This window comes from Myxine glutinosa, chromosome 1, assembly GCF_964187855.1.
Source record: "Myxine glutinosa chromosome 1, kmMyxGlut1.1, whole genome shotgun sequence".
Classification (NCBI taxonomy): domain Eukaryota; kingdom Metazoa; phylum Chordata; class Myxini; order Myxiniformes; family Myxinidae; genus Myxine; species Myxine glutinosa.
Window position 1 is genome coordinate 373,858,512 of NC_136261.1, and position 23,495 is coordinate 373,882,006.

General features: G+C 45.7%; 1 long non-coding RNA gene across 1 annotated transcript in view; it reads left to right on the forward strand.

Annotated features, from left to right (window-relative positions):
* Nucleotides 1–14,416: 14,416 nt before the first annotated feature.
* Nucleotides 14,417–23,495, forward strand: part of LOC144889842 (uncharacterized) — a 48,309-nt gene continuing 39,230 nt past the window's right edge. Inside the window, exon 1 of the long non-coding RNA XR_013622108.1 lies at nt 14,417–14,683. This is a non-coding gene — a long non-coding RNA (uncharacterized LOC144889842). The remainder of the gene's footprint in view (nt 14,684–23,495) is intronic.

Genomic DNA, 23,495 nt, shown 5'->3' on the forward strand with positions numbered 1-23,495 from the left:
TGAGTTTAATGATGTCATGGCGCACCGAGAGGATGTAATAAGTAGACGGGTGATGAGGATAGTGTTTTGGCCCCGAAATTAGAAAAAAGCAAAATTTGATGATGGTATGGTGATTAGCAGTAAATGGCAAATTTTTGGTTTATTGAATTTGGACGAACAAAATTTACAGGGAGAGACCCCCGATGTGGTGCGATGGCAAATCCACCATCCCTCACAAGTGGGGCAAATGCGCAATAGATTATGGGGTGTATGGCAGTGAAAACTAGCCCGGGTGGGTTAGGATATTGATAGGGACCTAGAAGATGACATTAGGTAACGTTAAGGTTAGTTAGTGACTGATACCTGTAGTGGGGACGCAGGTAGTTTAGTGTGGATGATAATGACGTGGGAGCGCATAGTTTAAAGGGACGACTGGGAAGCGCAAGTTTCAGAGGGGAGTAGTTAGATGAGATGATGCCGTGTGTTTGAGGATTGAGCAGGTGTGATTGAACAGGTGTGATTGCACAGGTGTGCAACTGGACAGGTGTGTGGAGCAGTGTATGAGTGAGTAGTGGTGATGTGTATAGTGATGACCAAATGGTCCAGGAAGAAAGGAGGGTGCAGGTGGCACCAGGTGTGATTGCACAGGTGTGCAACAACAGGTATGGAGAATGGTTGTGTGGAATAAATGGTATGGAATATATGGGGTATTGGAATGGATGGTCGTGGAGTGAGTATGGTGGAAATTGTGGAGTGGAGTGGATGGTGCGAAGGTGTGAATGGGGGAAGAGTGGACCCCCATCACGAATACCCGGGGCGGGTAGTGTAAGTGTTAGGTAGAGGGTATAGGTAAATTGTGGTTGGATATTGGCATCTGTGGTGCGAGGTGAAAGAATGATGTTTGGATGGGTGCATTAGTGTTGTGGAAATGGCTGGGCGTGTAGCCTGTTAGTATGTGTAGTTGGTTTGGGCACTCCACCACTGTGAGGATGTCGGCCAGGTGAGGCCGCAGGTGGGCTCTGGGAGCCGGTAGTAGTTGTTGTGGATGGGGCCCGAGGATCCGGAGGACGGACCCGGGTAGCCCAGTGCCAGAGGGCACCAGTGGGGTGACAGATCCAAGAGGGGTCTTCCCCAGTTAGTTAGGTTAGGGTGAGGAGCAGGTAAGCTCGGGTGGCAACTACAGTGGTGGAGGTGTGCAGGTGGGTAGACCTGCTGGGAGAGCTGCACGTCGCAGCCCAGAAATTGTGCGAGGGCACAGGGAGATGAATCGGGGGAGTGAGACCCCAAATTGAGAAGCACCACAGTTTGGTCAATGGGAATTGGTTTTTAAAACCACATAGAGTAAGATTGCCAATGGTTTGGCAGGGAAAGACCCCGGTTAGTGTAAAGTGTGTTAAAATCATTTAGAGGATAGTTAGGAAGAAGGATCTCCTCGCACCATCTGCATCCACTCACCTGAGATGAGGTAACTCCACACCATGCCATGTTTGATTATTTTTTACTGTGCAAATGTTTGGATTGTGAGACGCATCATGACGTGGGTGTGACATTGTGCTTTGTGATTCCATCTCTTCCTCCTTATGAGGATTGATGATGAATTTGGTGATGGCAAATTATGAAGTAGAGGGATTGTGGAGACGAATTTGGTATAAGGGAAATATGGGGAAGACGTGACAGTAGTGACGAATTTGTAAATGTGTAGAGTTTGTACATATGGGGTAAGGGCAAAGGGAGTGTAGGTGACAGGGGGGTGACGTACGGTAGGGACGAGCTTTCTCACTTCGCCCTCCGTACGCATTTCGCCTTGCATTGCCTTATTGACGTGTACCCTTGTGACCTTACCCCTCGCTCAATTGTCTTTCTTTTGTCTCCCACATGACCTGTGCGCCATTGGGTGCCGAGGGGAGCGTGCGTGAGGTGGCCATTGTGCGCCCGAGATCCCCAGAACCAGCATGCATTGCATTGATGTACCACTTTATGGACCGCTGTTCTGCGGCCAAGTACCACTTGATGGACCCCAGGTTCTGGGGCAGGGCACCTCTGTTGGAGACCGGCCATAGTGGCCAGGGAATTTTGCTGGCGGACCTCGGTAAGGTGGCACCTATGCCAAACAGGTGGACCACCCTTAGTTGGCCCCTGAGGCCCTAAATAAAAAAAACGAACACAAGTTGTGCTTTTTATTATTTCCAACTAGGCCGCATGAAGCCAGAAGACGTCGGGAAGAACATCGGCCCAGCAGAGAAAGTGAAGACCACCACCAGTTGTTTTGTTGTGTTTATTAAGAACCATGGTGACTGCGCACCGAGGGGTGCTTTTGGTGCTTTGTGGTGCTTGTGGTGTTTTTGGTGCTTTTGGGTGCTTTGGTGGTATTGGTACTGGTGCATCGATGCAATGCGTGCTGTCTCCTCCCTCCCAACAGGAATTTCTTTTTCTTGTTCCCTAAAAAAAAAAAAAAAAAAAAAAACACAGGTCCTGGGTTGCGTTGTAAATAAGAAATAACGTCATTGTAAATAATACTCCCCACCGTAAATGTATAGTTTGAGAATAATTCCGTAATTCGGTTAGCTGTGGGCTTGAGTCTGTTAGACAGGATGCAATGCAATAGGGGGACATACTTATTTGTGTTTTAAAATTGTCACACTCAGGGTCAGGTTAATTGTAGAGGGAATTACACCTACGTGTCACAATAAGTTAAAGTTTAGTAGGCCCGAGGACGGGCCTGAAGAAAGGAGGGTGCAGTGTAACAGTTTTGAGAAGTGTAACGAATTTGAGAAGTGTAACGGGTTTTGAGGAGTGTAACAATTTTGGAGGAAGTGTAACGAATGTGAAGAGTATGGTTTTGGTATGGTAACACCCTGGTAATGTAAATAATGGTCGCAGCCGTCTTCCTAATTAATTCCATAGAACATACACGCAGGTCACGATATATCTTTTAAATAGTGTATTTCCTTATTCCATGTAGGCTAAGTATGTGTTTTCCACTAGATTGACTTTGCATTGTATCAAACAAAATAAGCGTAGGCCCTTCCAATTTCCCCAAAACCTCCTTTCCAATTGCCTTCTGCATTTTGGGCGCTTTTCCCTTCATCCGCCATTGGCCACGAGGCAGGGTCGGAGAAGAAAGGCGTGTCTCCACCTTGTCATAAGAGGGAAGGAGTGAACTGGCCCTAACAGCCAATCAGCACCGCGGTGAGCGACCCGGTAGGCGTGCCCTCGGAGCCGGCGGCTTAATTCCGCCGGAGGTGATAAAAGCGACTGTAAGGGACTGCTTTAAAAGAGAGGCCTTGAGAGATACGCTGGGAGATGACCTGGGAGAGGAGCGCAATCCACCGCAAGCCCTACCTGCCTGCAATATCCCCTGTCTTTGGAGAGACGCGCTGAAGGGAGGGAGACGGCTCCACCCCAAGAAGAGGAGCAGGTGTGCCGAGCCAGCGCGTGACGGCCGCGGATACGCGACGGAGGTTTTCCCGCCAAAACCGCGAGGAATTGAAAGCTGCTGCCTCCGACTTTGCCTCCCTCTCAAGCAATCCACCTCAAGCCCTTACCTGCCTGCAATATCCCCTGTGTAAGTGTGAACGTCCTGTCCTATTCGTTGTCTTGGGGCTAAGTAAAAATGAATAGTGTAAGTTAACGATTCGCTGTGTTACTGCTTCTTCCATCCATTGCTGTGTGTGTATAATAAAATCTGTTCTTCCTCCGAACTCTGTCTTCCTTCTCTCTTCTTCTCTTCCGGTCGCTTTAGAGGTTTCCCGATTGAATATTTGTGGTGCGATCTGGTCAACGTTGGGTGTAATCGGGTAAACTGTACGGACGCGGTAATACCAAACCGCTCGGTAAAATAACATCCAAAACCGCGTCTGTAACAATATATTAGGGGGTGCTTAACTTAATTCGTTGTGTAGGGGTGCTTAACTTAATTCTTTGTGTATAGATGCCGATGACGTTTTCCTTATGTCAGAGACAGAAGCTGACTTGCAGCTTGTTAAATCATTACAATGGAAATTGAATATAAATGTCGATAAAGCTAAAGTTGTACACTATAGAAATATGGCAATACCACGTACAGAATTTGTTTTAAGTGTGTTAGACTATATGTCGGCTGGAAGTCCTACACCGGAATTGCTCTCGGCACCCTTTTAAAAATATTGGATATGCCCACACTCCTTTCTAAAGGTTATTAAAATTCAGAGAACGACAGCATTGGTTTGTCTTACTTATAATGTTAGCTCTTATATGCAGTGTTGGCTTGTAATATGCATTGCCATACCACTTTTAATATCACCACACAGCTCTTTTTCACGGCAATAGCTGAGTTTTTGACAAAACAAATATCACCTGTATGTAATAATAAGACTAAATATGTGTAGTAAATTTTTTTTTAGCAGGTTTAGAATATATCACCCCATATCGCGAATGTACATGTATATCTAATCCGACACACTTAGACACAAAATGGCGTCCAAATTTGAGTTGACACATCTCTCTATATACAGGGACTCTAGTTTGAACCAGCCTGCCACCCTTGTGAGGTCGGCAAAATGCATACCAGCTTATTGGTAACGGGGCATTGCATCAGGCATTGCATCAGCAGAACAGCTGCACCCACAGAAAATGATGCAGCAAAGTAGCCACAAGCTGCATACAAAACAACAACAACCTCGTCTAGAAGGGAGAATTTGCCATTGGGACAAATCTGGATTGGAAATTTCGCAGATCTAATCGGTCCCATGGAGTCACAAGTCCTTTCCTGAATTGCCATGGCTGAGGAGAGAGCTACCAACACCCAGCCAAGTTGCAAGGTGACAATTGAAATTTGCCACATATGGAGAATAGAGAGAGTTGGGATGAGTGGGAAATGTTGGTCCTTGTTGTTTGAGAGAGTGTTGAAGATGGAGTCGTCACTGTTTGGAGAAGGGTACAACACACAGACAAACAAGAGTTCAGGTCAGAGGGGAAGTTGCTGCCAGAGGTACTCTTGGGGGTTGGAAGGTCTGAGATCATTACAAGGGCAGTGAGAAATTGAGTTATTCTTGTAAAAAGCAACTCTGTTGCTGTGGCAGAGCTCAGGCCTATTAAATTATCGGAGACAGACACACGTGATGACGACCCATCAACATACAACACCAAATCAGAATTTTGGAGTGGAGTGTATCTCATGTCAGGTCGCAGCATAAGCATATGCGTCACTACCTCCTCAGTCATGCGGCTATACATCTTCAGTGGTAGGCAAAAGAGAAGTCGGGTTCAGCCTCTGGAAAAAAAAAAAAAAAAAAAAAAAAAAACTGCCTTACTCTCCAATCCCACTCCTCCCTATCGGTCTTTAAAACAGCTGTTCACCACCATGTCTTATCTTCCCCCATCCAAAACCTTTATCTTTTCTACCCCCGTTAATTCACCCCAGATCCACTTTTCTGAAATACCGACTTCCTTCCTGGAAGTCCTAGCTGTGTCCATGTGGTTGTTTTTTTTTTTTTACTTCTCCCACCCCCCACCCCCTTTCCCACGCCTCCTCCCCCCAAGCCCTCTCCTTCCCACAGATCTCCCGATGTCCCTTCTCTCAGGTGTTGTGCTTGTGTGCTTCCCCCTCTCTCCCCATCTTGTCTCTTGCTCTCTTTGTTTTCGTGTCTTTTTTTTTTTGGCATTAATTTTAGCTCTCACACGAGCCTCGATCTTGTATACTTAAAAAAAAAAAAAAAAAAAAAAAAAAAAAAACATGTGGTGGACATCGCCGAATTAAGATGTTGGTCGCAGTTATTAACACAATTTTATATGTGGTAGCTCTAGAAGCTGACAAATGCTGCATCTTTGTTCTTAATAGGACGGTGGTAACAGCAAGTGGCACCAGAAGGAATAACGTTGTTCCGAGAACAATAGATTCTTCAGCATGTACTGCATAGGAGGTTGCTGCTGCTGCCCTCAAACACGGCGGAAATCCTAAAGCCACAGGGTCCCAATTTTGTGCTATAGTAAGCAATGGGACGCATCTTACCTCCATGCTTCTGTGTGAGTACCACTTGAGCGAGGCCATGCATTTCATGGGAGTACAGATTTTAAAAGGTTTGCTGTAGTCTGGCAGTCCTAATGCAGTCCTAACAGGAAAGTCTGGCAGTCCTAACAGGAAAGAGCACTCTTAAGTGCTACAAATGCTTCTTCTGCTTCTGACGTCCAGACTAAAGGGGTTGGGTTACACGCAGAAGTAATATCCAACAGTGGATGAGACAAAAGAGCATAATCAATGATCCACTGTCTGCAGTAGCCTGATGTTTCGAGAAAAGACCATTTGTTTCACGGTAGTTGGTTTTGTCAGTGCCAGTATTGTGGCTGCACGTTCCTGGGAAAGAAGCCGAGACCTTCGTCTCAAGATGTGCCCAAGATATTTGACCTCCCATTGGCAAAACTACAGTTTCTTTTTCAAAGCTTTGTGTCCTTTGTTTGCTAGTGCCGTCAACAAAACTACAGTGTCTTGTTCGCATGGAGAACACACAAGCAAGTCATCTACGTACTGGACAAGTGTGGAACCTCCAGGAAAAATGACATCACTTTAGTCTTCGTGGAGCGCCCGGGAAAACAGAGTAGGACTTTCCATGTATCCTTGATGAAGTACCGTCCACGTATACTGTTTTTTTTGGTGTGTAAATGCAAAAAAGGAATTTTTAATCTGGGTGGATCGAAATGGAAAAGAAGCTGGAGAAAAGATCGACTGCTGAGTGACACTATCACTCCGAATGCTGGACGAAGGCATGATGCAGTCATTTACAGCCCTTATGTCTTGTACAAAACGCCATGTCTTTCCTGGTTTCTTCACAAGCAACATTGGTGCACTACCTGAGCTCGTAGTTGGCACAATAATTCATTGGTCTTGCAAAGACTGACTACCAGGAGCTCTACCAGCTTCTGCCTCTCGTCGTAGCAGGTACGGCTGCTTACGAGGACATGGTTTAGATGTGTCTATCGTAATTGTGACGGGTCGCATACTCTTAATTCGTCCTACATCATTCATTTGGATGCGTTTTCCAGTGACACATCAGAACCTGATCTAGTTGGTCACAAGAGGCATTTATGACAGCTCCATACGGGATGTCAATCACCATAAAGGTTGAGGAAGTCGTCTCGCTCTTCCTTTCCCATCGGAGTCAATTTGCCAGAGTTGGGCATCATGGAAAGCTCCTAAAGCTATTGCCTCATATTGCCTTCAGAGACTGTTTTAGCCTTGTGATCATTGGACCTATATCCTTAGCCTGATATACCTCGGCCACAGCCAATGTAATGTGCAGTGTTATCTCATGCAGTTGTTTAAACAGTTCCAATTGTTCCTTTAACAGGTGTACTTCCATACCTATTCCCTGTTGTCCTATCCACATTGATCCCAATGTTACGTCATAACTTTGTTGAAGGCGTGGAGATGCTCTCTGCGTAATCTGCATCATCACCTTTTGCGTCATGTTATGCAGTGCAGTGCAGATGAGGTTTCCACTGCGAAAGGTCAATCTGGTTATGAGTTATCCAGTGCTGTACTTGAGACACACAATTCGTCAATTTTGCAAAATGAGCCTTCAAAGTACTAGAAAGCTCGTCGTTATCCAAAGTCCACCAATACACAAGGGGTTCAGTGGTTGTCTGCAGCAAATTAAAAATAGTGTCACATGATGACTGGGGCATTTCTAAATAAGCACCATTAGGAGAACATTTTACTGTACAATTTAATCTGCATAGCAAATCTCTGCCCAATAAGTTGACCAGAGTATCTGCTGGTAACAGGAATGAACGCTGTCCTGACAATGGTCCTAATTCCACATGTAATTTTTTAGTTACAGTATAGTAGTTGATATTGGTATTCGTAATAACCCAGTTACATTTATACGTGCTTGTGACAGCAGAACATTTGGGAAGTCACTCTGCATAATTGTCGAGCGTGTGGTGCCTGTATCTATTAGGAAGGGGATTTCTTGTCCCGATACCTTCATAGTAAGGGTTGGTTCTTCGGAAGGTTTAGAAGTTGGTAAAAGTAATTCTGATGTTTTGCCCAGGCACCCCTATTGTTGTTACGGTGTGAAGCGGTTTTGCATTGTCCACACAGCCCGATTTTGGGGCCATGGGTTAAAATTTGGGTTTTGGATTGGCCGTCGTTTCGGCATACCTTTGTTTGGGCACTGCTTGTCTCAATATCCAACTTGGCCATACCCATGGCATGTGTTCCTGCCCACATATGGTCTGTTGTTCGATCCTCAGCCACGATTACCTCGCGTACCTCTCTCTTGCTTGTGATACCCTCTACCTCCTTCCTTTTGCATTGCACTTACAACTGCATTAACTTATAAGAAGTGTTACGTGTTCCTCCCCGACCCCCTGGTCACGATGTACCTCCGAGCGCCAAGAGGAGCCACGGCAGAAAAATATGTTATTCTGTGTCAGAAATCAATAGTGATACCACACCAATGATTATTATCAACAAACAAATATTGTATTAAAAATCACACAAGAATAACGGTACAACAAATAGCAATCAAAAGTACACTCAATACATCTTATGATGGTACCATCAACTAGCATAGGATAACTCACGGTGTTCCCAGTGAGTGGAAAAACCTTCCCCAATGTCTCTATATTCCCGTCCTCAAGACGAAGTTGACTCGCTCCAGCGATCGCTAGAACAATGTCCAATCGAGACCAGAATCCCGTGCGGAGGGCAAGGGCAGTCGCACTGCCAAGCAGCTCTCGGGCGTAGGTGGTCGAAGCGACGCAAAAAGTCACGCGGTCGAAAACCAAAGGCAAACTCGCGGTGGAATGGGAAATCCCAAAGGCGCCCTCCAGATACGAACGTTCCCGGTTCAGTCGGCGAACCGCCACTTAAACTTCAAACTCAGCGTTGCGCACACACATCCCCGCCAGACGACAGAATGGTGAAAAGCTGACACGTAGCCAAGACCTTTTACTGAACAAAGCGCGACTGTCAAAATGGCTGATGGCTCTTACTTGAGTCGACACGACCCGGCGATGATTCTTCAGAATCGCAATGCCAAAACCTGACCACGCAGGTTTTTCAATCCCCGAGCGATAACACCTATCGCAGGAACTCCTTTCAAGGAAACTCAAAGGTCACTCGTGACTTTCGTTCGACAACGCTCGCTACGGAGCTGGAAGCTACTCGCTTCTTGTCCGACTTCACTCGCCACCCCCTCGCCTCTTCTTCTTCTCCGTCTTCCGGTCCCCGATCCGGTTTCCTGTTTCATTTAAAGTTAACCCTTTTACATTTTGATAATACTAATAGCTATTTCGCTTAAACAATGATAATAATAATACATAGAACCAGAAGTGTCTCAAGTGGATGAAAACCACAACAGCAGAAGTGATGAATCCGTAACAGAAGCTTCAACACTTTGCATCAATCTTGCAGCAGTGTCAGCTTCTTTTTGGTCCATTTGTCAATAGCAATGGGGAACTTTTGGCAAAAGGGCCACTGTATCTTTCCTTTCCCACTCCAAGTATGTTCTCTTTACGTCAGACTGTAATTTTGAATTTAGCCCATTTACGAAAACGTGGGAGAGACTAATTTTTTGCCTGCATCGTCTTTCATTACTGAATGTTTCCTAAACACCGTCCGCAATCGTTCTAAATAGTCCGTCAGATCTCCGTCAAGTTTCTGTTTGCATGCCTGAATTTTGTCCCAATCAATTCCAGTGGGCACAATTTCCAGTACTTGTTTAAGCAGTGCCGATATTTTCCTATCTAATGCTTCTGATCCATATTCAGGGTATGGCCAATTGGCTTTATGTTTTAATCGGAGTAATAGCCCTTCAGCCACAATCATATATCCAACAGGACATTCATATGTACGTATGCTGGTTGGTGACATTGCACTATTATTGACAATTATTTGTGAAATTTATGAGGATCATCCCGACCCTGGGGCATGGACCTCACAATCGCACTTGAATCGTTTGCTGACCAGGTGCGGTACACGTATACTGGTCTATCATTTTGTCCCGGGAATTATCTTGCGGCATTTGCAGTATATTCCCATTATCTTCATGATCATTGTCTCCATTAATTATGACACTTGAACTCTTGGGACTCATTTCTTTGACACGAGTAATGCTTTTAGTGACTAGCCATCTCGGTGTTGCATGACTTTCAGTCGGTCTCTCTGTCGTAGTGGTACTTGTTGGTGCCTGCCCTAACTCGCCATCTATTAATTGTCTCGATAATCCTCTATACGGAGATTCTGCCGCAGCCATACCCGATGCTCCCCATGATGACGGTTCACTTGGCATCACTGGGGCATAAGGTGGCGGCGGTGGCATCTGCCAGTCGTCATCTTCATTTTCCTCTTCAACAATTAGCTCTGCCTTTACGGCTCTTTGCACTTTCTTGTCTTTCCCGATTTTCAGCGGCATTCGAGTCGTAACGTCATTGAGCAAATGCTGTTCCTTATCGAGATGTCTTCAGCTAAATAACTTTGATTTTTTATTTCTTTTCATACTTTCCTCAATCCACATCATAAATGCTTCCCAATTTACTTCCATTGCAGTTTTCTTATTCTGCCCTCTAATTTTCTAGTTTCTCTTTGTACCATCTTCTGGAAAATTCAACTTTCTCTCACCCTCTGTCCACTTGCACCATTACCTAACATCACTTACGGACTCCGACCCGTAATTTTCATACATGTATCTCGCGCAAATTCTCCTTTGGGGCGTGGGGGGTGGGGGGTGGGGGAAGGCACAACCTGGGCCAATTTTCCATGCTTATTGCCCCTTCTCAAGCTTTGCAATTTGCAATGCAAAGGCTGTTGCACCAAACAACACAAACACCGGGATAAAACGGGGCAAACGCCAATTAATCAAACAAAACAATTTGCCAATACTTAAGTTTTACAATTTACGACATGCAGTCTGTTACACACATTTACAAAACTACTTTATTTAACACTTCAAACATCTGGACTCTTACCCAATGGGACTTCTCATCCCATACAACCCGTCCTCTATACCTCTGGTATAGGCATTACACTGTGTGCACATCGGGGATTTTCACCCCTTGTCTCACTTTGGAGACATTCACCTCCTGGATATCTGCATCTTCACAGCATTCAAATCACAAACATGCGAGACCTCCATATAGTTGGATTTTAACTCTGTGCAATCCAGCTGGCACTCTTAACATTCAAATCATCAGCCCTCTTAACCTCACTGGGGACTCTGGGTTCCCTGTTTGGGAACCCCCTTTTCCAAATCATCACAAAGACAACAGGAGTCCAACCTGCCTTTTTTTTTTTCTTTTTTTTTTTTGTATACAGAGTCGAGGCTCGTGAAAGACCTAACATTTATAAAACAAACAAATCAAACAAACAAGCAAACAAAGTATATAAAAAGGGGAGCGGTCGACAAGATGGGGAGAGAAGGGGAGGAAGCACACAAACACAACATTTGAGGGCAGGGACATCGGGAGATATGTGGGAGGCAGAGGGCCTGGGGGGAGGCCGGATTGGTATAAAACGCAAGGACACCAAGGACTTCCAGGAAAGAAGACAAAAGTCACCTCAAAAAAGTGGATTTGGGGTGAAATTAGCAGCGGTAGAAAAGATCAAGGTTTTGGATTGGGGAAGATAAGAGATGGTGGTGAACAGCCGTTTTAAAGACCTGGAGGGAGGAGTGGGATTGAAGAGAGTGAGGGAGTTTGTTCCAGAGGCGGGAGAAAAGAGGAGGGAAGGTGAGCAGAGAGTCTTGATTTTGGCAGTTTAACCATAAGAGGGTTGCCGGCAGATCTTGTGCGACCTGCAGGTATATTTGGGGGACAGAGCCCGGAGAGAGCTGGGGGAGCAAGGCCGGAGAGGAGTCGGTTGAAGATGGAAAGACCACCAACCTGCCTGCGGTGGGTAAGTGAAAGGCCCTCGGAGATAGCGTCATCGCGGGAGATTCCAATGATTCTGAACGCTTTGGTTTCAACAGCGTGAAGACGAGCTAGGTGTGAGGCAGGAGCACCAGCCCAGAGGGGAGAGCAGTACTCCATTGAGCTGCGGATGAAAGCCTTGTATGTGGTGAGGAGCACAGGTGTGCCAAGGAAGGACTTCGCACGATGGAGGATGCCCAGTCGGCGACTGGCTTTGGAGGCTAGATTTGAAATGTGGTTTTCCCAGGAAAGATCATGGCAGATAGTGAGACCCAAAAGCTTGAGTGACAGAACTTCTTGGAGAGGATTATTCAGAAAGTAGATGGGAGGGTTGTCCAGTCAGTCTTTTCGGAGAGACATCGTAAGAGTGTGAGATTTGTCAGGATTGAAAGACATGTTCCACTTGTTTGCCCAGTCTGTGATTTTGTCCAGGTCTGCAGAGAGTGAGGAGGCTGCAGACTGCCGATCTGAGGGATGAGGAATGGAGCGGCAGAGAGTGGAGTCATCAGCAAAGAGATAGAGAGGATTTTCAAGAGAGTCAGAGAGATCATTGATGAAGACCAGAAAAAGCACAGGGCCCAGAACACTGCCTTGGGGAACTCCAGCCTGATAAGGAACAGGAGATGAGAGAAACCCATTCAGGGCCACACGTTGACTACGACGAGAGAGGAAGTCCGCCAGCCATGCGTGGAGATTTCCATGGATACCAAAGGAGGAGAGTTTGGTGAGCAGAGCGGGGTGCCAGACCGTATCAAAGGCACGTGATATGTCGAGGGAGACTGCTCTAATTTCCTGTTTGGCATTGAGGACCTCCATCCATTGTTGAGACAGCAGAAGCAGCATGTCCAGAGTAGAGTGACCTGGTCTGAAACCAAATTGATGATCAGAGATCAAGCCATTGGAGAAGAGGAAATATTTCATATCCGAAGCAATGATGGATTCCATGACTTTGCTGATAATTGGGAGGCCTGATAAATGGCCTGATAAATGTTTAAACTCTGAACAATTCAGATCACGTTACCCGGTAGCTCAGAGACGGGCATACGACCTGAAGTGAGGGCAGACAAGGAAAAGTTACTGCATTTACCTTTATTCCAGCCGGCTGTCCGTGTGTGCCGTAACCCGGCCGAGCCCTCCAGTCTCCTTTCTCTCATCCGGGATTTGTGATCCTGCTGACCGCCAATTACTGTGGAAGAATTTGCCTTAGGTTCAAGAATTATATTTATTAATACAGAGTTGATACAGCAAAAAAAAAAGGATGCATGGAGAACAGCTACACGCGAGGCAGCATGAAGACTATTCTGGCCAGAGTGCTGTGGCTCTGGCTTCATATACACATTTCGTCATGGGTGGGGGCCATTGATGTGAAACAGCTGTGGGCTTTTGCCCAAGGCACCGATCTGATAAGGATTGAGCTCATAAAAGAAAGACTATGAAAATAGAGTTTGGACAGCCAGGGAAATTAATTGGTTGAAGGAGTGGGGAAGAGACCCGAGCGCAATGATTCAAGTGGTGGAATGAGTTTTATGGCAGAAGCTGTTGATACAGGTGACTGCTGTGTAAAAGGGACGGCAGCTGCACCGAAAGCTCGTGCATTCTTTCAGGTCATAAACCATGGAAACGTGGGACGGAAGAAGTGCAGTTTTAAACTGGGCTTGGTAAAATGTGCTTTTAAACATGTGGCCTTTGCAAGTACAATTTAACTTGATTAAAATCATTCATCCATGAATGACAATCCACGATAAAGCATTCATTAATACAAGTATTTAAGCAAACGATACACAAGTTAGCAGCTATTTCGAGTATATATGAAATATAAGCATTGTATTTGCATATGTGTATTCATTAAATTGATATATGTAGGAAAATTACATACCCAGACCAGGAATCGAACCCAGGTCCTCTGGAAAACCGTACCAGTGCTCTGCCATCTGAGCTATCAGACATTGATACAGAGACAGAGACAGAAACAATGACACACAGAGAGAGGATTTGTCCCACAACTCCCCCAATTGGAGGAAGACCCCTTGACCATAAGACCATAACCCGACATAACTTGACCAGAAGAAGGAAGACCATATACCCTCGTGTTCATTCATCTAATATGTGTATTCACTAATTTATTTATGTTAATTAAATGCACCCAAAATTACTTCCGCAGGGACCACACATAATTATGAGTGGATCACATATTACATGCATGAAAGCAATAGTACCACTGTAGAAAACCATGAAACGTCAATAAATGTGACGTGTTGTCGTGATGTTTTGTCTCGGTAAAGGGTAGCTGAGATATAAGAAACCTTGTCTGTGACTTGGCATGCCTGGTGCATTCAAAGAGTTTCAACCTAAGTTATTAAAAAGCTAGGGTCATAGCAAATGGTCTTGAGGGTCTAATGGGGTCTCATAGGTCTTGAGGGATATTCAGGCTCTAAAGTTAAAGCTCCAAGAGGTGTACAGTTTTAAGGGTCTGAATTTGTGAAGGGTCTGAAGTCAAACGTTTGTAAAAGTCTGCGAGGCCAAAAGGGTCAAAGGGGTCTGAGGGTTTAAAGGGTCTCAAGTAAAAGGTCTGTAATGGTCGAAAAGGTCTAAAGAACCTTAAATGTCTCAAATGTACGTTCCAATCGTGCGTAATTAACGCTAAACCGCACATGAACAGTTGAGTAACAACATGGCGCCTATTGTTAAGTTCACTGAACTCTAGTATTCTTTCGCTCTGGACCAGATGGCCCCCACCTGCATCAGACTTCCTTGTATATCTGATTCTGATCCTTGTTTATTTCTTACCTTTTCAGGGCTACAAGGATTTGCTGTGCAGGTAAGACTGCAAGGGTATCTTTCATGTCCTTTATCATGTCCCTTTCATGTGTATTTTAATCACATGTGTAGTAAAGAACACAAAATGGATATTTAATCACTCAGCAATTAATTGAACTTGACCTGCCAAAATAAATCAACAAGAAATCCTCATCTTGTTCCCATGATGGTCTTTGTCATAACATTGGAGATTCACTGAACGTTGAAAGAAGGATGTGATGTCCAATTTGACCCATTTTGTGCATTTCCAAACCCAAGTTGGACCCAAGTGTATGGATTAGTATGGTCCATGTTCGTGTAGTTAGCCTTTGCAATGTAATAAGCAGGGAAATGTAGCTTAAGAATTGTCTTGTTTAAATGTACACCGTATGAGGGTGGTGCGTTGCAATGAATAGTTGTGGTTTTAGGTTAAGGCAATCGTATGTATGGCCTCCTGTCATGTCCTCGGGTGAGGCATCAAGGTGAGGCCTTGGCAACGTCCTGAAAAGGGGAGAGGGGAGTTGTCCGGAAAGTGAGGGAAGGAGTTATGATTGCCTCTCGAGTGGCAGAGTTCCCATTTCCGTCTGTGCTTCAGGCCTCTAAAAAAAAAAATGGCCTCTAAACGGTGGTTTTTCTTCAGGCCAGTGTGAGGCACCTTCGATTTTTATTGTCTTGTACGTAATTATTTATTTATTCAGTGTTTCCCCATTTTCTTCCCTTCCTTTTATACCGCCATTGTACCTCCGTCAGGTTGATCTTCCATTGTTATTTGTGTGGAAAATGAACCCCATTTTAAAAGAGCTAAGATTCTCCTGTGTGCTTCCAGCGATCCCGTGCACACAAAGCAGCCATTAATCTGATGTGTCCAAGGGAGTAACAGCCAGTTCGGTCCATCCATCCAATGGTCCAAGTTAACAGCTTGGACACGTCAATACTTTTTCACACTCGCTCAGCCGATGATTCTCCAGACTCGGTCATGCTATTATACTCGTGATTGTTATCCCCATGCTTTTTTAAGGAAAAAAGAAAAGAAAAAAAACCGGGGGGGGGGGGGTTGTAATTGGCTTCGTCTGTCTGTCCATCCCTCCGTCACACTGTCACCTCCTCAGCAGGTGCACATAAATTCTAATTATCACCACATTGCATGACGGTACAAGATCAGTATTTGTGAATCATTTTTGGCCGCACTTCCGGTGGAGGTGTATAAATAGATCATGGTTTCAGAAGGTCATGATGGTTGTAAACCCCCTCCTGCAGTTTTCAAAGATCAAGTACCAAAAAATGTTTTCCGGGCACATTTTAAAATATTTTTCATGAAACTTTGTAATCTTTTTTAATGAATGCATTCATCATTGGGGAACGCATTAAATATGTCACACATTTTAGGATTTGACCCCTGGTTCATGCCACAGGGGGTGGGGGATCTGTGGTCACGGGTCAAAATGGAAAAATGTTTTTAATGTAATCACTCGGTGGAACATCGCACATTAAGTGGGGTTTTGCAATGACTAATGTGTGTGTATGTGTCCGTGCGTCTGTCCGAGTTGTAACTTGTTTTATAATTTCAGCTTTTCTCATCAAATTTTCAATGAAGCTTTATTATGAGATTATGGAAAAGTCATATTCCTAATTTTGCCAAAAGGTGAAAGGTCAGCGTCAATTAAAATCGTCAATTTTTATCCAATTCACCTGAAATTTTAAGAATTTGCATATTGGGTCACTGCATTGGTTCGCCAATTGTTTTTTTTTAAAATCAAAAGTTCAAAGGTTAAGGTTGCATAACATCGTCAATTTTCCTCCGATTGACCTCAAATTTTACGAATTAGTATATTTAGTGACTGAATTGGTTCACCAATCAAAAGTGAGCAGCCCATTGTTTTATTTATTTTTTAGATCAAAAGTGTAAAGGTCAAGGTTGCATAAAATTGTCAATTTTCATCCGATTGACTTGAAGTTTGCGCTGGGTTTGCATATTGGGTCACTGAAGGCTTTTGCGTTTTGAAGTCAAAAGGTCAAGGTCGCCTAAAGTCATAATTTTTTTTTTTCTTCTGTTTTTGTCATGTTTAGCAAACGGAAGTCTGAATACAAAGCAGAGGCTGTCTTGTCTGCCTTTTCATTTTCAGATCCTTATAATTTAACTTGAAATGATTTATCAGGTGGGTGATTCCCCACTGTCTCATATTTTGTCGACCTGCAAATTTAAATGATTTATCAATTGATTTTGCAATACTTTGATCAAAACGAGTTGGCAACTTCGTCCAATTTTGACTTTTTGAATGTACCGTACTTCAAATGTTTGTGGGAAAAAAAATATATATATATATATACACTCAACCCTCGGCTATCGCGAACTCGGCTATGACGTTTCTCTGCTATCGCGGCTACCTAAAAAACTGCACAACACACGACTATCGCGCCCAAAATACGCGCTATAGCGCACCGGAAATGGTGGAAAGGGTGCTATGTCATCACCGAACGTGGGGAAAGAGAAATCAAGGGAAATCAAGAAGAGGAAGAACTTAACTTACGCTCAGAAATTCGAAATTGTGCAGTTGATAGACAATGGTGAAACAAAGCGAAGTGTTGGAAAGAAATTTGGGATAAATTAGTTAACAGTGCGAGGTATTTACCAAAACCGTGATTATCGTAGAAACGTCGATATTAAGATTTAACATTCAACAGTGAAGCAAGGTGCTCCTTTATTAATACGGCACTGGCAGGTTACGAGGAGCAGAATCATGCCCACGTCAACTCCCTCCACCAACGCCAGATCACCGAATTCTTACGGCCAGACTCGGCGTCAGGGCAAGTCTAATCGGGGGACATTAGGGTAACCGCAGGGGGTCGGGGGGGGCACAAACTGCCGTTCGAGACCTCAATGTATGATGTAAATGCTTGATAATAAGAGTTTTCCGTCAACAACCAACACACCAACCCAGCTACAATTTAAAAACATGCTGCAAAGTCACACACACACACACACACACACACACACACACACACACACACACACACACACACACACACACACACACACACACACACACACACACACACACACATTATAGCCAACGTGCAAGTTTGGCGCCAAAGGCTTGGCCTGCGGGTGGGTGTGAGGGGGGTGGGGGGGGGAGCACAATAACTCATTCGGGTGGGCATGGCCCGCGAATGCCCCCCCCCCCCATGACACCGACCCTGCTTACGGCGTCGCAACGAGGCACAGCCCTCTCTTTGACGAGCCCTCTGACGTTGAGCGCTTCTCTGGTGCTACAGCTGACGCAATCCTGGACGAGTTGGAGGCACGTAGGGGTGGTCAATAAGACTCCACCCAAGCCTCGGAACCTACCCAACCACCTAAGCCCCTCATCGTCCCCAAAAAGGTAAATAAAATGGTAAAAAAGTACTTTTTTTACCATTTTATTTTTATTTACATATTGTGATTCTTGTTTTATGGTAAAAATGGCAGAAACATAGGTCTTTATGTTTACATAGGTAGGTCTTTATATGGTAGAAACACTTGGTAAAAACAAGTGGCAAAAATAGGTTAAATATGTGGTCAACTTGGGGGTCCTGGCACCAATTAGAATTATTACCATACGTTCTTCAGTTCGGCTATCGCGATTTCGGCTAACGCGCACCGATAGCGGCACCAATTAGGCGCGATAGCCGAGGGTTGAGTGTAGATATATATATATATAGGCGCCATGGGCTACCTAGACCCCTGGTGAACCCCCCCCCCCCCCCCCCCACCCCACCAACCTACCACCCAAGGTTTTTTTTAAGCCTTGGGGTGTCCTGAACACGAAATTGAATGTTAACAGTGAAAATATAGGGACGAACTTTCCTGCGTCAAACACCATGGTGACTATCCGTAAACACCTGTTAACCTTCACACAACTCCGTGTGCCTTCTCCATGTCGGCTTGCCTCTTCCGCTGTTCATCGTCAGTGCTACGAGCTTGGATCAGCGGATCCAAGCTCGTAGGCATGCGTCACAGCTGTATCCGTGTCGATAGTGGAGCTGTACACTATTAATGATTTGTAGCAGCCCATGTTACAGAATGATAGTTTGTCCTTGTATTGATCATGCGTCTGCAGCTTTATTTTCAGGTTTTCGCTCCTGTATTCTGGATTAGGGTATTGCGAATCCTGCAGGGATGATATGTAAATGTTGCGTAAATCCGTTAGTTTCAGAATTTGTTTCTTTTCGAGGACATCTGTGTCCAGTATGCTACAGACAGCCTTGAATGCTTCTCCGTGTGCCTTCTCCATGTCGGCTTGCCTCTTCCGCTGTTCATCGTCAGTGCTTCTCCACTTTTGCGGCTTCTGTACATATTTGGCCCGACAGGACTTGTGATATTTGGCCTCGCATGCGAACAGGTCATGCCCTCTGATCCGACGTAGCAAGCTCTCATCACTTCGCTCCTCAGCTGACGCGACAACATTTTTCCCTCCGTCAAATTCAAACATTGACAAACCTTCTGATGTCCACGATCCACTTGATTTGATCTTCTTCCTCCCTTCAGACTTACAAAATAAACAGTCGGGGTTGAAGAGGACGCGATCACCTTCGGACGACCGACTTGTTCTGGGGGCAGTACCTGTTTCAAGTGGGTCAGATGGTTCAGATGGTTGCAGGCGATCCAGATTAATAGTGAAGCGTTGGTAACATTGTCCGTGATAACCATGATGGTCTGACAGGGTACTGGGTATTAGATCACATGATCCTTTCATCCTGTGTGTAGAATCCACTGGTTGGGAAAGCCGTCTTTGTCTGATGTCCTGCAACTTCGACAATTTGTTCTCGGCGGTACTGGTGCTCGAAAGAAGCTGAAGTGGTCCATACTTTAATCCTGGAACATGGACAATGCATTCGGGTATATGTTTCTGTGTCTGTGTTTCTTCATTACTTGTAGAACCACTATCGTGTCGTGTTTTTTTCTGGGGAGGTGGACCAGTCTCCATCGGCGTGGAGGGGTCAGTAGGATCAGACATGATCAGGCTGCGTCATTTGGTGCATTCACACTGGACCTGAAAAGACACGTTTAAAGTCATATTTGGAAACAGAAGACAATCAAATATATGTGTAATATTTAGTATTTATGTGTAAAACCAAGGTAAGAGAATCAGGAGACGTATATATTCACTTGGTTGAATGGTACACTGGAAATTGAAACTTAACTACAATTGTTGTGAATTTTCATAGCCATGTCACACGACATGTATTAGTAAAAACTTAACTAACCTGTGACGAAGTCCTTTCAGAATTGCCTGGGTAGAACTTAACTATATTTTCACATGTACAACAGGAGATATAACTGAAAACAAAAACTGTATGGCGAATAATCGTAAAGAGTGTTGGAGAAAACATGAATTCCATGAATCGCGTTGGCGGCCTTAAATTCCATATGTTGTATTGGGGGCTCGGCTTTGCTGATTAAATTCCATAAATCTTGTACTGTGGATTAAATTCCCTAAATTTCGTCCGGTAAAGAATTCCCTAACATTCCCAGAATTCCCAAATTTGGAAATTTTTCCAACATTACCAAATTTTTCAAAAATTGGAAAAATTTTGTGTGAAGGTTAACAGGTGTTAACGGATAGTCACCATGGTGTTTGACGCAGGAAAGTTCGTCCCTATATTTTCACTGTTAACATTCAATTTCGTGTTCAGGACACCCCAAGGCTTAAAAAAACCCTTGGGTGGTAGGTTGGTGGGGGGGGGGGGGGGGTGCACCAGGGGTCTAGGTAGCCCATGGCCTAATATATTGTTACGCAACTGTGATTAACACCACAGTTACGGATGGCCGATTTGCGAGACTTTAACTCCCGAGGCGAACACTCAATGGCGGACTCAAGTTCAACACAAACGCGCGGAATGGCGGGACACAGCGAAGGCTCCGCAGCCTTACCTATTAAAATCAAACACCCAGGAAAACTGCGTTCAGATATATATACAGAAAATAATATAAGGATTTATTATCGAATAGTAATACAGTGAAGAAGCCGCGCCGGTAAATCTAATAACTCTAATCGGGACGTCCCCACACGACTGACAGCAAACACGATACGAGGGAGATTATGGATACAAAAATAACAAGTCACGTCGTTCAAATGTACGCGGATGCGGCTTATCTGTCTTTCGTCGTCTTGGTTGCGGCCGTCCAACACCGCTCCTTTTGGCCCGATCGCACACCACCAGGTCCTTCGCTCCAAGCTCCACGAGGCCCCGCTCCAAGCACCACGCGTCCGACGCGAGGCCAGCAGCTTCACACGAGGACGATCTCCACCAGGCCCGTGCACCAATGGTTCTTGTGCCAACTCTCTCTTGCCGTGTGTGTCCAACTGGTCTGTTCAGTGCTAACAACCCAACTTGCGCGTGTAACCAGAGCGACTGCCAGGAACTCAACTGCGTGTGTACTGCCCGCGTCTGCTCAGAGAGACTCAACTCCTGCTTCTGTCTCCGTATCTCAAAAAGCCCCGAAATGGCGTCCGACCGTCGCATATATTGGTGGCCGATGACGTCACATTGGCGCACTCCTCAGCCAATCATAGCCTCCAACTCGCCGGCTCGCCCAGGTCACGCCCTCTGGCGTCATCGCTCCACTCCTGACATCTCCCGTCTGCGACCCCCCGGTCCTTGTCACACGTGCCAGGCGAGGTTTGTAGGCCTTGGAGGTGCGAACGGCGGCGGCCAACCGTGGCGGTGTTTTTGGCCTGGTTTCCTGTCTGTTTGTTCTGAAGTCATTGTCAGGGAAAGGAATTATTTAATGTTGCGCTAAGGACCTATCTAATGTTTATGTGGTTTGCAGTGCCATAATGGACAAAGGTTTGACTACTAGGTGAAACTCACAGGGGCGTTACCTTTAATCCCTCACTATTTACCACTCGAACCTCCAGGTAGATCCACAATCATACATCTTACCCCGACAAACGCCTAAACATCGAGTACTTATTACATGTAGAGTCCCTGTCACGACAGCCGAATACCTACCTATTCAGATCTACCTAGCTCTAGATATTGCTCTACCAAATTCATAACACAGCCCCCCCCCCCTGGAACCGTAGCTCCTGCAAGGTTCACCGCAGGCGCTACCATTCCAGCCTTAACACTTACTGTCACACACTTAATTAACCTATGAAATAAATCAGGAAGGGCTGTGGGAAGTGAGTCGGACTACCTACCTACACTTCCTTAACATGCTAAACCCCTTAACCATCATGCAAGTATGTACATTTTCTTCGTTGTTCCTGTGGAGGGAGGAAACAACAACACACAACACTAACTTAACCACAAAACTTAACCATCTTTCCAAAATTCAAAACTCTAACCTTTGTACATACCCCGGTCTACAGACCGCGTCCCCCGGTGGATGCCACAAGACACAACCTTACCTGCGGGGCCATCCCCAATGCATCCCCCTAAATTTCCACGGGCCCTGTCCAGATGTTACAGGTGAGTGACACGGCTCGGTGGATTTCGCCCCCATTCATGCAACACAGACCCCTTAACCACTCATTCTCATTCCATAGGTCATCAAGGCATTTCAAAAATCAACAAAGCACTTATTTCAATACACCCCTTGCAGGACCATGGCATTGATGTCATTCACGTGTGTGTGCATTCCTCAACTAGGCAGCGGGGAGGTACCGCACAAAAAGATGGTGGGGGCGCATCAGGCTGTGGTGCCCGCAGTCCCAAAAACAAGTCAACCGACTTACAAGTTCATTGCCCCCCCCCCCCTTTACCTCTTGGCCCCGTGACAGCCCAACAGCCCCTTTCCGCCGTTACCTCGCCGGTGAGGGTCTCCACACACACCAGGCTCCTTTGCCTCCTGCTTTCGCGCAGCAACACGGGTCACCGGGGGACTTCCTCACCCCGCGGCGCCCAACCAGACCCTCCACCGACGAGCTCCAATTTCTAGTTACCACCGGCTGCCAGGGGTAATTGCCGCAGAGGGGGGGCCCGCAGGCATCGCTCCTCAGAGCTTGCTCTGTACCTGCGGACACACACACCTTCCCCACCCACAAGACCCCAAAACACACTTCCTCCCCCGCTGCCATTCAATTCTCCACACAACTCAGCACAATTCAGTACAATTCATAGATGTTGTAAAAGGTGTTACAAGGCTTGCCATGGCCTGCCAATGTGAAATCCCATTCACAGTTCGAATCATTGAATCCCTACACATTGCCATTAGCACATTTCCAAAAAGCACAATTATCGCCCCTCATTATCTCCAATAATCATCACTCACTCTCCAGGTTCCACTCTCACGACCACATCAAAACACCTAACCACAACACAAAAACATACGCCACCCACAAGACACTGTGGCTCCCATTCCATCCCCTCACCGGCCATGTCATCACTCTCACCCGCCTCCCAACTCCAAATTACATGTCCCCAATTTCCCAAAGCAAGTCCTGAAGCCTGGGACAGTACTCCTCAAAACACTCACCTCAAGTGCAGGTAGTTGCAGGTTGGTCGGGTTCAAAGTGCCATCCACCCATACAATTCCCAAAATTTCACATTGGGCCTACCAAATACTTCCAAATTTCTCTTCTGTCCCCACTACACTGGCAGGTATGTGGATCCGCATCCAACGGTGATCATCACTACACAACTACCTGTGGCCACGACAGCTCTGCACCTCCACCGTGCAAGGGTCACCGGGACAAGGTGAGCAGTCAAAACGCCAACATGGCCCATGAGTGTCCATAAGGGTGCGACCCACCATCCATCCTTCGGCCCCCCTGCGAGGAACACAGCTGCAGCAGCCCCAGCTGGCCAATGTGGTGAGCACTTGCTGCCACAACACACACTACCGCACA